General features: G+C 52.0%; 1 protein-coding gene across 4 annotated transcripts in view; it reads right to left on the bottom strand.

The window, feature by feature from the left end:
- si:cabz01090165.1 (uncharacterized protein LOC100333421 homolog) overlaps positions 1-14,187 on the bottom strand; it is a 116,455-nt gene that overhangs the window by 37,475 nt on the left and 64,793 nt on the right. The window contains exon 1 of one of the 4 annotated variants that reach the window (XM_041073343.2): positions 6,677-7,387. The exons of the other annotated variants lie outside the window; for them this stretch is intronic. The gene's annotated coding sequence lies outside the window, so the exon portion shown is untranslated. Of the gene's footprint in view, positions 1-6,676; positions 7,388-14,187 lie in introns of those variants that run through there. 4 annotated transcript variants of the gene reach the window in all.

Here is a 14,187-nt window from a genome sequence, read left to right as displayed (position 1 = left end):
GTAATGAGAAAAATAAATTATCCGTGTGAGGAGAGCTTGTGGGAATACGCAGCCTCATCAATATTTATACAGCAGAGTCCAGTTAGCGTCAATTGTTATTGAACACAAGTCTTGTTTTTCCGCGTGATGCCCAGTAACACGAGCGACGCTGCGCGTCACCAGCCAGACATGAATAATCGAGACAGAAAACTGATCATGTGTTTAACAAGCTAATGCAAATCGAGGAGATTTCACACAAGTTTACTCTGCGGTGTGTTGTGTTGTTTTGTGTTTTGTTGATTTGTGTTGTGTTGTTTTGAATTTTGTTGATTTGTGTTGTGTTGTTTTGAATTTTGTTGATTTGTGTTGTCTTCTTTTGTATTTTTTTCTTTACAATAATAATAATAAAATAATAATATTTACAATAAATGTGTTTTAATTGTTAACAGACTTAACACGTTTACGTCTGGTTTAGTGCCTGTGACCTGGGGAATCACAGCCTGGACTCCTTGTGCCTCTTTTGTGACTTCTAGTTTCGACTTATTGCATCTAGGCCCACACGACGTGACCCATGAGACATGGTGGTCTGCACTTGATCTAAACTCTCAGCGAGGCCAGAGTCTTGCAAGCAGCATGAAACTACTGCTGTGCAGTTCTTCTTCCTGGAGCCCAGATTTAGACAGAGCCCAAATCAAATGCTCACAAGCCCGTAGGCAGGGACGGGTCTGGCAGTGTTAGATTAGATGCCGCCGTGTCAATATACAGCACACAAGCCTGGAGGAAGCAGGGAAACCAAATGTGTTCACCGGCTGCAGGTGATAACACGAACAGAGGGAAGCATCAGTTTGATGAGGATGCTGGTTTAGAGTGGTTTGCCAAAGCTCACTCACCAAAACCAGTTTAGTGGAATAATCCAAGAATGCTTCACTTTGGCTCAAATACACACAAAATGTGGCTGGTGAGGCGTTCAGGGACACCAGTCAGCTGGTTGTATGTTACCAACTACCAAGTGGAGGTTCCACAGAAACACACGGCTTCTACTTCTCCCTAATGAAGTGTGACAAAAGGACCTCGATGCTCCCAAAGCTTCTACATTGCTGATGTCTGAACCCATCGAGCTCTGAGGATCCCCTGTGGGTGAACATCACGACTCTGTGAAGCTGCTGGACGCGTGTGACCACACGATTCGCTGCTCATTGAGCCAAACGAGACACTGTTGCTAGGATTTACGATTCCAGCATGACGCGAGCCATCAGGTGTTGGCTCGTCGTTGTCAAATTGCCTGTTTTTCCTGTCTCTCTGTTTTGCTTTCAGAAACAATGAAGACGACTCAGTGCTCCAGAAATAATACATCAGCAGGTTGTGATCAGTTGGTCCAGACAAGTCAAGCAGCACAGGGCCTTGTGTAACATGTTGTGCAAGAATATGTAAATTGGATGTTTTGCTGATGACGCGGTTGTTTACCTCCAGGTTCAGTGCATTTGGAGCTGGAGGAGAAACAGCCTGGAGCTGAAGAGAGGAGGTGAGGATGAGGAGCGCCTGCAGGCGTGTTGGGATGAAGACGGCTCAGAGAGGACAGCAGGGCGGGGACTGTGGGAATAATGCTGCTCTGTTTGAACAGATGGCGCTCACACACACACACACACACACACACACACACACTGGATTCCTCTGTCTCTCACACACGTGCTCCCGCTGTGTTCACCAAAATAAGCAAACACGCACAGACTGGCCACGGTTCAGGAGATGGACACTGAGTCTCTGGTGCTTCTGTGATTCTGTGTTTGTGGAGCTGTTCCGAGAAACCTGCTGCGTTTGACTCTGTCTGGACCCACAGTCGTTTTCTGAGCTCCTGCCTGGTTCTGACTGATTCTAGTCCAATTTTAAGAATAAGAATAAGAAAACCTTGAATAGTCCCACGGTGGCAAAATTGCGTCAAACAACAGCACAAAGCACGATAGAGAAAAAAATAAAATACAGCAGCAAGAATTAACACAGTACAACAATATACAGGTGGGTGGAGTGAGTATGGCGTAATGGGAGGGGTCATTGCATATTATATAAGTATATAGATATTGCACAGAGTTTGCACAAATACTGCACATGGGAAATTTTCTACTTGAGAGTTCTACGTGAGTTTATGGACCGGGAGGTGGTAACAGTTCTGACTGTAGAGTCTGATAGAAGCAGGTAGGAAGGATCTACGATATCTCTCCTTCACACAGCGAGGGTGGATCATTCTGCTCTCCAGAGCAAACAGTGATCCAGGTCCAGGATGGATGTGAGTTCAGACAGGACCCTTCTCTCACCCACCTCCTGCACCGTGTCCAGAGTGCAGCCCAGGATAGAGCTGGACTCTGATGATCCTGTCCAGTCTCTTCCTGTCATCACTGTGATGCTGCTGCTCCAGCAGAACATACGTACAGGACGGCTGATGCCACCACAGAGTCATAGAAGGTCTTCAGGAGTGGCCCCTCACTCCAAAAGACTCCTCAGCAGGTAGAGTCTGCTCTGACCCTTCCTGTACAGTGCATCCGTGTTATGAGTCCAGTCCAGTTTATTGTTCTTCTGCAGAACACAGCTGTCCGTGTTGTGTCTGAAGTCTGACGTGTAGAGGGTGAAGAGGAAGGGGGCCAGTACAGTCCCCTGTGGGGCCCCACACTGCAGGTCAGAGTGTCAGACACACAGTCCCTGGCTCTCACAAGCTGAGGCCTGTTTGTGAGATAGTCCATAATCCACTCCGTCAGATGAAGGTCCACACCAGCCTCCTCCAGTTTGTGTTTCAGAAGCACCGGCTGGATGGTGTTGAAGGCACTGGAGAAGTCAAAGAACATGATCCTGACAGAGCTGCTGGACTTTTCTAGGTGAGAAAGAGCTCGATGTAGGAGGAAGATGACGGCGTCGCCTGCTCCTATGCTGTGTCGGTAGATGGACTGCAGTGGGTCCAGGTATGTTCCCACCGCAGAGCGGAGGTGACCCAGGACCAGTCTCTCCAGTGTCTTCATCAGGGGTGATGTCATGTCAGAGCCACTGGTCTGAAGCTGCTGGGGTCTTTGGCGTGCGGGGTCTTGGGCACTGGTACCATGTTTTCCCCCCTCATCTTGAGGCTCAGGTCGCAGACATGCTCCAGGATCGGCTTGTCTGCTTCCGGTTGGGACCTTTTATTGTGTGGGGCTCACTTCCTGGTTCCAGGGTCCCTGTCTGCTGTGAGCTTTATTAATTGAATTCACCTGCCCCGGTAACTAGCTGGTTATTTATTTTCCGTTTACTCTGCCTCTGCTCAAGGTTGTCCTTTTGTTTCTTCTATTTTCCTCACATCGTAAGAACCTGGGACTCATTCCTGTTATCTGTACCTTTTGTACACGCCTTTTGTTCATGAGATTTTTCCACTATTTTGGAATTTAGGGTTCCTTCTCCCTTCTGTTTGTTTGAGCCCGTTGGTTGCATTTGTTGAGCTGCAGTGCTGCTAAGCCCACACTGAGGGGCTAAGTGTCACTCCCCTACCGTTGCAGCGTCGACACCCCTTCCTGGTCTCAGCCAGGACCACGTGCTCTGCTTCCGCTTAGGATTCTCTTCATCGCCCTCTCCTGCAGCCGGATTCCTCTGCAGTTCTGCCGTCCTCTACCTGTTCCCTGGGGTCCATCTGGCTAGCGTACTGTAGCTTACCCAGGTAGCCTTTCACCTATTATTGTTACCTGGGGATCTACTTTACGTCACATACTCACCCTGCGTATGTGTCCTCAGAGTCGGTGGAGACTGATCAGTCCTCCGAATGATGGCTCACCTGGTTATTTATCAGTAAAACTGTTGTGAGTCAGCTTCCAGACAGCCAGAGGGCACTCTGGCTCACGTGGCATTAAGGCCCTCTTGGTTGGTTCTTTGTTTTTTCATTTCCTGTCATGTCATGTCCTGTTATTAGGTTAATTAGAGTCACCTGTTTTAGTAGGTATTTAAGTTTCTGGTTTGGGCACAGTCTTTGTTGGTGCATTACTCGTCACTCGTCACATTATGTGTTACTTGTTACCGTGCCATCGTGCTCTGTCCAGGTTTGTGTGTTTGTTTGCTGATTACGTTAGATACTGTTGTTTGCATGTTTTGTGTTTTAGGATAGATATTTAGTTTCCTGCTCTGCAGCGATCTTTAGTTTACCTGTGAGTTTTATGTGTTAGTTTGCATGTTTTGTTTTCTGGCTTATCCTGCATACGCAGCGTCCTTAGTTCGTGTTGTCCTCTGTCTACATGTTTAATATATTAAATCATTATTTGTCAGTCCTGTCTATGGGTCGTGCATTTGGGTCCTACCTCCTGTTTGTAGGTCATTGTAGTCTGTCTCCCCGCTCTAGGAGCGTGGTTTAGAATACCTTTCAGTTCAGTTCGACGCTCGTTTTAACCGTTCAGTCTAGTTTGACCCCCGCCCGTAACAGAATGCACCAACCACTTTGGACCCAGCCGACCCTGTTCTTTTTGTTTTTCCCCGGTTAGTGTAGTGGAGCTCTACTGTAGGGGTAGTCTGTGTTAGCACTATAGCTTGTCTTGTTTGTGAGGCTGTGTGTTTGTGTTCACTGGGTGCTTGTCTTGTTTTTGTGCTTGTACAACTTGTTTAGTTTGTCTGTGTGTGTGTAACCAGTTCGAGTTCAGTGCCATGGATCCAGCTAGACCAGATCTGTCCCCACACTTTTTGATGCGCTACGGGGTCATATTGAAAGCAGCCACTGAAGCTCCTAGGCCGGAGGCCAGGTTAGTAGCTGTCGAGCTGCTGGATGACATTTTGTGGGAGGAACCCTGGTTGTTTGAGTTCCCGGGTGTGGCAAAGCTGTGGGTTGAGGTGGGTGTGATGCGCGATGAGCTACAACGCGCACTATTTCGCCCCCCTCTTCCAGACTCGGGGTTTCGTTTTTGTACCGGGCCCCCAGACTTCCATGGACAGTCGCTCATCTCCAGCTCGTGGGTTGGCGCAAAGATGGGCGTCCCTGATTCGGCTCGCACAACGAACTTCACTGCGTCTGTTGCACAGCCCCCGAGACGTCAGCGTTCAAGGCGGAAGACGCTGCGCTCGACGAGACAGCAATGGAGGGCTGCTGTTCTCGCTCCTCCAGACCGGCACTTGGAGGACCAAGTGTCGGAGCCCGCTGGCCGTCGGCCGTCGGCCGGCAACCGTGTCAGCGGGAGACCCTCTTACCCAGCGCTCTTGGGAGGGAGCACTGGATGGGGAGTCACAGCGTGAGGATGCCGCTGTTCAGACTCCTACACCTGCACCAAGGCACTTCAACGAGGAAGCGTCGACGGGTGCAGATCGGCAGTTCACTACTGCTGTGCCAACTCCACGGTCCCAGCGTTTGGAGGAGACACAGGGCGTGGAAATACAGCGGGGCAGTCCCGTTGCACTACATCCGGTTCTGGTTTCGGCCCCTCGGCGTGGAACGTCAACGCCGCAGCCGAACTTCCCAGTACCTGCACCACGGTGCCATAAGGTGGTGGCGCCGTTCAGTGCGATTCAGTCCGGTTCCGGCTCCACGTCTGGTTTCGTCTCTGGCTCCGGTTCCGGCTCCACGTCTGGTTTCGTCTCTGGCTCCGGTTCCGGCTCCACGTCTGGTTTCGTCTCTGGCTCCGGTTCCGGCTCCACGTCTGGTTTTGTCTCTGGCTCCGGTTCCGGCTCCACGTCTGGCTTCGTCTCTGGCTCCGGTTCCGGCTCCACGTCTGGCTTCGTCTCCGGTTCCGGCTCCACGTCTGGCTTCGTCTTTGGCTCCGGTTCCGGCTCCACGTCTGCCCTCGTCTTTGGCTCCGGTTCCGGCTCCACGTCTGCCCTCTAAGAAGGGCGCTTATCTGAGGGTGGGGCTGCTTCTTGTTTCCCCGAGGGCAGCACCACGTAAGGTTCCTGTTGCCAAGCCACGTTTGACCCTTGAGGTTCCTGGTGGTCCAGTGGAGGCCACGTTTCGTTGCGGTGGTCCAAAGAGGACGCCGTTGGTTCCTGTTCGTCGCGGTGGTCCAAAGGGGACGCCGCTGGTTCCCGTTTGTCGTCGCGGTGGTCCAAGGGGGACGCCGCTGGTTCCCGTTTGTCGTCGCGGTGGTCCAAGGAGGACGCCGCTGGTTCCCGTTTGTCGTTGCGGTGGTCCATGGAAGACGCCGCTGGTTCCCGTTTGTCGTCGCAGTGGTCACCTGAGTCACCTGTTTTAGTAGGTATTTAAGTTTCTGGTTTGGGCACAGTCTTTGTTGGTGCATTACTCGTTACTCGTCACATTATGTGTTACTTGTTACCGTGCCATCGTGCTCTGTCCAGGTTTGTGTGTTTGTTTGCTGATTACGTTTGATACTGTTGTTTGCACGTTTTGTGTTTTAGGATAGTTATTTAGTTTCCTGCTCTGCAGCGATCTTTAGTTTACCTGTGAGTTTTATGTGTTAGTTTGCATGTTTTGTTTTCTGGCTTATCCTGCATACGCAGCGTCCTTAGTTCGTGTTGTCCTCTGTCTGCATGTTAATATATTAAATCATTATTTGTCAGTCCTGTCTATGGGGTCGTGCATTTGGGTCCTACCTCCAGTTTGTAGGTCATTGTAGTCTGTCTCCCCGCTCTAGGAGCGTGGTTTAGAATACCTTTCAGTTCAGTTCGACGCTCGTTTTAACCGCTCAGTCTAGTTTGACCCCCGCCCGTAACAAAAACCTGTTTTACTCTCCTTGTTCGGTTCCATTTGTTCACTCACCTTTGTGTGTGACGTAGCAGAGCCACACAGTTCACCTGCGCAGGACTTTAGAAGCCTGGTCCGGCTGCTTTCCTGCCCTTGATCCTCTTTTCTCACCCGGGTGCTGGAGAAGGAAAGGGTTTGAAAAAGGGTCTCAGGGTGGTGTAATGTCCTGCCCATGTGGGTCGCAGAGCTCCGTCCACACAGTGGTGTTTAAAACCGTCCCTGAGAGCCTCCTTGCTCTCAGCTGTCCACCTCCTCACTGTGCGGGGCACAACCGGCTGCCTGTGTACAACAGGTTTATACACAGGCAGGAGATGCAGGATGTTGTGGTCAGCTCTGCCCAGCGGTGGGAGGGAGGATGCAGCGTAGGCCTCTTTGGTGTTGGCATAGAATAAGTCCAGTGTTTTATTGTCTCTGGTGGGGCAGGTCACATACTGGGTGTATGTAGGCAGAGCAGCTGAAGGAGGTGCATGGTTAAAGTCCCCAGAGGTCAGGAAGAGGGCCTGTGGGTGCTGTGTTTGCAGCCTGCTGGTGACTGAGAGCAGGGTCTCAGAAGCTGTGTCAGCGTTAGCGGAGGGTGGGACGTACACAGCAATTATCATGAGTGAACTCCTGTGGCAGGTAGAATGGCGTCACATCGTGGCTTACACCACCTCGTGTTCACAAACACAGCCAGGTCCCGTCCGTCCTCTGACCGCTGGTTGCAGAATCACATCAGTGTAGCTGATCATCAGACTCATCAGACTCCAGGTCACCGGTGCCTCAGCTGGTTCTGAGGAGCACAAGTCCGGTTGGTGCTTTAGATTCACATCCGAAACACATCGTGATATCAAACGAGGCTCATTTTGTCACCAGAGACTCCCTGAATAAGATGCACCTAACTCATCTGAAACCACAACGAGGAGGATGACGGGAACGGACCTCAATCTGTTGTTTGACTGACGACTCTAACCAGACGAACTGTAACAAGGAGAAGTTTAGGAGCGCAGGGACTGAGCGGGGGGGGGGGCGGAGCAAACACTTTGACACCTCGTCACACTCGGCACATCGCTGCCGCCTCATCTGCTCCAGATCAACACACAGCAGCCGCCCGGCGCGTACGAGGAGCTCCACGCGGTGTCACCGGCCGACTACAGCAAAGACGAAGCAGAAGCAGAAACAGACGCACACAACGTGTCACTAAAGGAGAACCGAGCAGAGCTTCGCCTCAGTGTTCTCACGTAGAATGAGGATGTTCCTTCATTTAGGCTTAAAAATCTGAAGGAAAATCGGAAACGGCTCATCAGCTCAGAAACGAGGCCTCTGAACCAGCACGAGGCGAAGGCCTTATTGTTTGGCAGTTTACTGTTGTAATGAAATTTGAGGATTTGGTCGTCACATCACAGATTTTAAGGAATGCAGCTGGACTGAAGTGGCAGCTTGTTGTGTGAGATATGATCAGAAAAGCTCGTCTCCATAAATCAACACGAGAGACGAGCGGTTGAAAGGTTTAACGCGATAAATGATGAGTGACAGCAGCGACGGCCGGCATCGAACCCGCGTCAGCGCCGGCGCCTCTCACAGCTTCCTCTTGGTAAGTAAACAAAAGAGGCAGCGTGAGATGGATGGAGCCTGAGGCAGATGGAGAAAACCATGCGTTGTGAGTGTCAGAAGTGGGACGCTGCCGTCAGAGGCACAGGGTCACAGATCCAGCCTGTCGGTGCCGGGAAGCGTCTCCTCACTCCTCACAGATGTTCCTCTAGAGGCTCTAACTTGTTATTGACCTGCTTGTTTCAAGCACACCTTTAGCTTCTAATCACTTACACACAAGTTGTTTTGTTTATTAGCTCATTAGATACAAAGTTTGCTAGTTGTTCCAGACTGAGCTGTTGTGTTAACCTTGGCACGTTTACAAAAATAATAACAAACAAACAAACAAGCTAACAATAACATTTACATAATACTGGTGGAGAAATAAAAGCAGTGTTTACACGTCTGATGAAAGAAGGAAGAACAAAGACAAATCATTAGAGAAGACTCTGATAAAACGTGGTTCAGAAGCTGAACCGGAGGAGGAAGTGCAGCTTCGAGCTCCGAGGCTCCAGCTGCTGCAGCTTCTTCCAGCGGAGCTGGTCAGGACTGAGCTGGTTCTGATGCATGCGTTCTTTACGGTTCCTCCTAACCATCAACTGCGCCTTCCTGCCTTTCAAAGCGGCACATGGCCTCGGCTCTGCTTCGACATGTACGCAGCTGACTCAGCATGAAGCAGCTACACACCTTAAATATGCAAAGGAAACCACCGTCGGAGCCTGATCTTTGTGTGCTGTTCACCATTAAAACCACACACACACACACACTTGAAAAGAAGCTGCTTGATTTCAATCTTTGAGCCTGGAGTCCTGAAAGCTTTGATGTTTCCTGCCAGCAGTGAAACGTCCAGTCATGTGGAAGCTTGGCTCTTTATCTGACTCCAGCTTTAACTTGTTTAAATGTCGGCTGACATAATGATTGCATGATTGTAACGGCCCATATAGAATGTGTGAAAACACAAACTGACTTCCCACCTCCAGGAAAAAGGCCGCTCCCTGCAGACTTTGCAGATTGCACCAGTACATTCAGCTCAGCGCTCCCCAGGCGGCACTGAGCTCTGATAGGCCCCGCAGGACGGCGCTCTGCAGCCGTTGCAGCCAATGGGAGCTGGCCATTAGCGGGGATGGAGCAAACACACGGTAATGAACCTGGAGAACTGAGACTCACTGCTAAAGAATCATGTTTCCCCTCAGCAGCTGGAACCAGCAATAAACCTGGATCCACACTGGGAAGCAAACTGGGGGCTGCTGTCCGTTTCCTTAAGCACACGTCAGAGCACTTAACATCCAACGGGTCATCTGGGAGCCGTCCATCCATTACCCAGAACCAGGTCTGGGTGGGCTCCCCAGGATAGAGGCCCAAAGCCAGCTTCAAAGCAGTAGAGGAGCAGGAGAAGGAGGAGGATGAGGAGGTGGAGGATAAGGACAAAGACAAGGAGGTGGAAGTGGAGAAGGAGGAGGAGGAAGAGGAAGAGGTGGAGGACAAGGACGAGGAGGAGGTAGAGGTGGTGGACGAGGACAAAGACGAGGACGAGGTGGTGGAGGAGGAAGAGGAGGACAAGGAGGAGGTGGAGGAAGAGGAGGACAAGGAGGAGGTGGAGGTGGTGGACGAGGACAAAGACAAAGTGGTGGAGGTGGAAGTGGAGGACGAGGACAAAGACAAGGAGGTGGAGGTGAAAGTGGAGGACGGGGACAAAGACAAAGAGGTGGAGGAGGAGGAGGAGGATGAGGACAAGGAGAAGGAGGAAGAGGAAGAGGTGGAGGACAAAGACGAGGAAGAGGACGAGAAGGAGGTAGAGGTGGTGGACGAGGACAAAGACAAGGACAAGGTGGTGGAGGAGGAAGAGGAGGACAAGTAGGACAAGGAGGAGGTGGAGGATGAGGATGAGGACGAGGAAGAGGTGAAGGATGAGGACAAGGACGAGGAGGAGGTGGAGGTGGTGGACGAGGACAAAGACAAAGTGGTGGAGGTGGAGGTGGAGGACGAGGACAAAGACGAGGACGAGGTGGTGGAGGAGGATGAGGAGGTGGAGGACGAGGAGGAGAAGGAGGAGAAGGAGGAGCAGAAGGAAGTCTTTGGTGTCTAAGTGAAGCTTCAATCAGCAAAACAAGAGATGATACAAACTGTGAAGTCCAGAAAAAACTACAGCCTCGCTGATGATTCATCTCGTGAAACAGAACGTGGAAATGAAATCCATATTTTCCTTCAACAGATAATTAAACACAAACAGACAAATAACAGACAAACACTCAAGACAATTACAATAATTGCACCAATTTCCCCCTCAGCCCCACAGACGGACTGATGAGGACTGTGTTTAGCAGCACAGACGTGAGCTCAGTGGATGAACATGAATCATGTTCTTCACTTCTCCACTGGGATCCAGAGCCAGTGTCAGACTCCAGGCTTTGTCCTGCATCTCACAGCAGCAGCTGTGACGTGACGTGGGCGTGTATCGTTCCTTCCTGCCGTTCCCCTGTAGTAATCAGATGTTACCCGCTGCAGCTCTGTGTCCGCGGCTCAGAGCTCAATAAGCTGTGGGAAAACTGCTGGATGCTCAATAAACTACAGCCAAGAGTTCAGCTGGACACGAGGAGTCCCACAAGGAAAGTCCGTCTATGAAGAGACGTCGAGAGAAGAACACTGTGAATATTTTAGAGCAGCTTGGTATTAAATGTGTCACCAGTCAGAGATCAGCATCCTACTGATGGACCTGCGTCCTGAACAGAACCAGGAGGCAGTGGACTTCTGTCTGAACCAAGCAAAGCCAGGCAGCGCGGCCGCTGAGGCTTCGGCCCCGACATGTACAGCAGGCGTGGAGCTCCACAAACAGCGGGACAGCCCCACAAGCCTGTGTGGAGATTCTTGTCATTGTTAAGTTATCCTCACTAATTGAGAAGATTAAGGCTGAAATCCCACATTAGAGCTCATTTCACAGAGGCCTGCTCACAGCATACAGATGCAACGACGCGCACTTAACTGCTACTGAGTGTCTGAGGAGGGGATGGGGATTAGCTGAGGAGGAGGAGGAAGAGGGAAAGATGAAGAGGAGCACGAAGAGGAGAAGGAGGATGAAGAAAACAAAGAGGAGAATGAAGGGGAGAGGAAGAGGAGAAGGAGGATGAAGAAAACAAAGAGGAGAATGAAGAGGAGGAGCAAAAGGAGGAAGAGGAAGAAAAAAACAGAGAAGAATGAAGGGGAGGAGGAAGAGGAGGAAGAGGAAGAAGAAAACAGAGAAGAATGAAGGGGAGGAGGAAGAGGAGAAGGAGGATGAAGAAAACAAAAGAGGAGAATGAAGGGGAGGAGGAAGAGGAGAAGAAGGATGAAGAAAACAAAGAGGAGAATGAAGGGGAGAGGAAGAGGAGGAAGAGGAAGAAGAAAACAAAGAGGAGAATGAAGAGGAGGAGCAAAAGGAGGAAGAGGGAAAAAAAACAGAGAAGAATGAAGAGGAGGAGGAAGAGGAGGAAGAGGAAAAAGAAAACAGAGAAGAATGAAGGAGAGAAGGAAGAGGAGGAGGTCTTTCTAGCAGGATGTGCTCTGGTTTTCACGTGGTTCTGATCCCAGACATGTAATCGTCCCTGACGCAGCCTTAAACAAAAAGCTGTATTCGCATTTACACTCAACAAACACGTGTTTGCACTTTCCATTATGAAAGATAGAAAACTGTTAGACAACAACGACCCGAGAGAGGACGACACAAACCGGCTGCACAGTTGATTTCTGCCTGACAATCAGACACCAGCAAACATAGAGAAACAGCTTCAGTGACGGGGAACGTTTACAGTACGTGTCCACTGATCATTAGCATCTGATCTAACCAACACTGAGTAAAAGACAGGCGGCGTGCTGACCCTGACCCCTCAGCCCTGACCCCTCAGCCCTGACCCCTGACTGGGACCCTGACCCCTGATTGTGACCCTAAGCCCTCAGCCCTGACCCCTCAGACCTGACCCCTCAGCCCTGACCCCTGAGCCCTGACCCAGACCCCTCAGCCCTGACCCCTCAGCCCTGACCCTGACCCCTCGGCCCAGACCCTGACCCCTCAGCCCTGACCCCTCAGCCCTGACCCCTCAGCCCTGACCCTGACCCCTCAGCCCTGACCCTGACCCCTCGGCCCTGACCCCTCGGCCCTGACCCCTCGGCCCTGACCCCTCAGCCCTGACCCCTGAGCCCTGACCCCAGACCCCTCAGCCCTGACCCCTCAGCCCTGACCCCTTGGCCCTGACCCCTCAGCCCTGACCCCTGAGCCCTGACCCAGACCCCTCAGCCCTGACCCCTCAGCCCTGACCCCTCAGCCCTGACCCTGACCCCTCAGCCCTGACCCAGACCCCTCAGCCCTGACCCCTCAGCCCTGAACAAGACCCCTCAGCCCTGACCCCTCAGCCCTGACCCTGACCCCTCAGCCCTGACCCTGACCCCTCGGCCCTGACCCCTCGGCCCTGACCCCTCGGCCCTGACCCCTCAGCCCTGACCCCTGAGCCCTGACCCAGACCCCTCAGCCCTGACCCCTCAGCCCTGACCCCTTGGCCCTGACCCCTCAGCCCTGACCCCTGAGCCCTGACCCAGACCCCTCAGCCCTGACCCCTCAGCCCTGACCCCTCAGCCCTGACCCTGACCCCTCAGCCCTGACCCAGACCCCTCAGCCCTGACCCCTCAGCCCTGAACAAGACCCCTCAGCCCTGACCCCTCAGCCCTGACCCTGACCCCTCAGCCCTGACCCTGAGCCCTGACCCAGACCCCTCAGCCCTGACCCCTCAGCCCTGAACCTGACCCCTCGGCCCAGACCCTGACCCCTCAGCCCTGACCCCTCAGCCCTGACCCCTCAGCCCTGACCCCTCAGCCCTGACCCCTCAGCCCTGACCCTGACCCCTCAGCCCTGACCCTGACCCCTCAGCCCTGACCCTGACCCCTCAGCCCTGACCCCTCGGCCCAGACCCTGACCCCTGAGCCCTGAGCCTTATCTCAACTCTGACCCCTTACTGTGACCCTAACCCTGACCGGGACCCTAACCTTGACCCCTGGCCAGTAGTGTTGGCCCACATTAGTAGGCAGCTTTGTGTGGTCAGACGTGTGACTGCTCCATCGCTTCGCATGCTTCAGCTTCTCTCGTTTAACAGAGAAGCATTTTTCTGTGTCAAAGCCCATTTCCCTGCATTTTCTTATTGTTCACATAGGAGAAAGTAGGTCAGCACATAAAGAGGAAAAGTAAACACACAAATGGACGACGTGAGGTACCAAATGTGTTTAATGTCAGAGCAATAAAAGTGAAATTTAATTTGCACTAGAATGTGACAGTGCCCTGACTGCTATTCTGTGGACAGACACTGGCCTGCTCTGAAACAGCAGCATCATTAGGAATGGGAAGACTGGGGTGAACATTGGGTCTGTGGTGCTGGACGTGTGCAACCAGTCTGACCGTCCTGCCTTATTATCATCCTGCATCCATCAGCGTCTTCAGCTGCTTCTAACCGGTGTGTGTGTGTGTGTGTGTGTGTGTGTGTGTGTGTGTGGGTTGGTGTGTGGGGTGGTGAGGTGCGTGTGGGGGTGAGGGGGTGTGTGGTATGTGCATATGGGTATATGTGAGGGGGTGCGGGGGTGGTGTGTGTATGCGTGGTGTGTGTGGGGTGTGTGTGCATATGTTCGTGTGTGTCTGTGTGCGTGTGTGTGTATGTGTGTGTGTGGTGTGTGTGTGCGTGTGTGTATATGTGCATGTGTGTGTATATGTGCATGTGTGTGCGCGTGTGTGGTGTGTGTATGTGTGCATGTGTGTATATGTGCATGTGTGTGTGTGTGTGTGTGTTTGTGTGTGTGTGTGTGGGTGTATGTGTGGGTGTGTGTGTAGTGGGATCTGGGCCTAATGGGCCCGTTTGGAGTTGAAGCAAGAAGCTAATGTAATGCTATTACGGCTGCATCATCAAAGCTGCTGCTCACACATAAGCTCACTAATTGCGAGCTGCTTG

The sequence above is a fragment of the Betta splendens genome, chromosome 13, assembly GCF_900634795.4.
Source record: "Betta splendens chromosome 13, fBetSpl5.4, whole genome shotgun sequence".
Lineage (NCBI taxonomy): Eukaryota > Metazoa > Chordata > Actinopteri > Anabantiformes > Osphronemidae > Betta > Betta splendens.
This window is presented reverse-complemented; position numbering and strand designations above follow the sequence as displayed.